Consider the following 1564-nt stretch of genomic DNA (forward strand, 5'->3'; position numbering starts at 1 on the left):
ATTTGTATATTAAAATTTCTTATATTATTTGTTTAAGATTATCGGAATTTCTAACACTGTTTTTACATTAACATGTTCTAAAAGCTTCTGTTACATGGCTCATGAAGAGCTTCTAACTCATGAAAACGAAATATAAAAATGACTTCTTTCTGGAATTCGAAGAGGAGAAGACTTAATTTTCCTCACTCCACTCCACATGCTATTGAGCATTGGAGTTTTGTACCATCTGCAACTGGGCAGATCAAACATGAATTATCGCTTAATATTAAACAAAAAACAAATAAATGTATATATGTGACCTAAACCCAAAATCTGATATTTAAGCAAACTATTAGAACAATTTTATAATCTTCTCCTCCGCTCCTTTGGTTCTATAAATTTACAGTATCTAATAACTAATTTGTATATATTTCCTAATTGAAATGAATAAAACAGGTGGTATGTCCTTTATTTAATAAACTTTTTTAATATTTAAGTGAATACATATGTGTATACAGTATATGCATGTATACATATGTATGTATGTATGTGAATGTATTTGTCTGGGGTGGCAGACGGCAGCGTGGCGTCGCTCAGCAATTTAGCACATGTTTTGCGATTTCTTCTTTTTTTTTTATTACAGCTCAACCCAAGGTAATCTAAAATATGTATGTAAGTATTTAGCCACATTTAAAATTCATACATTAACTTCTTACAGCAAAGACGTCCAACTGGGACACTTCAGAATGGAAAAGCTGCCGGTAAGTAAAACTTACCTTGAGGTGTCTTAAATAAATGTATTTATTCCTTTATTTATTTTAGCAGATTTAGTTCCCCAACCACCACAAACGTCTGAATCAACTCCAACTTGACACCACAAGAAGAAAATGTATGTAACTAAATTGTCCAATTAAAAGACTTCAAATTCTTTAAATTGTTTTTTCAGATTTCTTTAACGGCTCGCAGTGCTTGGGGTAAATGTTTCTTAATCTTGAAATAAATTTGTTGTACACAAAATAATCCAATATAATTATGTTTTGTAGAAAAGAATTTTGACGTATGTAGTGACCGGATTTTTCCTCTAAAATATTTAACTTTCTAAAGGAAGAAAATTTATTTTTTTTTAAATCAACCGCGCTTTCGTAAAGAGCAAATAACAGAACGGTTACACTGATACGATCATGGTCAACTTAATTGCAGGGTTGAGTTTTAGCTTTGAGTACAGTTAACTGATGCAGGCGCATCGCCCAATGAAAAGACGCCACGTCGCAACATTTGGGAAAAGACCCGTTAGAAAGCTCTGTTCGCAAATTCTTTTGCATAAGACGCGTGCTTAAGCTCAAAATTCATTCTATTCTGTTCTGCCGAAGCGATAAGTTGCATAAATGATATAGTGATTTTTACTTAAAGAAATTTTAAAGTCCTAATACCACGTGGTGGTGGACAAATAAAAAATTACCAGGCTATCCTGCCAATATCGGTGCGAAAGTTGAAGACCAGTAAAGTGCAAAACCTAACCGTTCGGTTAGTTTATTAAAAGTGAAAGAGTTAAAAGGTGATATTTTTTTATATTTAAGTGAGGTTA

At 32.4% G+C, this 1564-nt stretch overlaps 1 long non-coding RNA gene across 1 annotated transcript; it reads left to right on the top strand.

The window, feature by feature from the left end:
• Window positions 1-419: 419 nt before the first annotated feature.
• LOC111518918 lies at window positions 420-846 on the top strand. The gene is made up of 4 exons (XR_006955297.1): window positions 420-438; window positions 623-633; window positions 698-740; window positions 805-846. It is a non-coding gene; the product is annotated as an uncharacterized LOC111518918 (long non-coding RNA).
• Window positions 847-1564: the final 718 nt, after the last annotated feature.

The sequence above is a fragment of the Drosophila willistoni genome, unplaced genomic scaffold, assembly GCF_018902025.1.
Source record: "Drosophila willistoni isolate 14030-0811.24 unplaced genomic scaffold, UCI_dwil_1.1 Seg718, whole genome shotgun sequence".
NCBI classification, from domain to species: domain Eukaryota; kingdom Metazoa; phylum Arthropoda; class Insecta; order Diptera; family Drosophilidae; genus Drosophila; species Drosophila willistoni.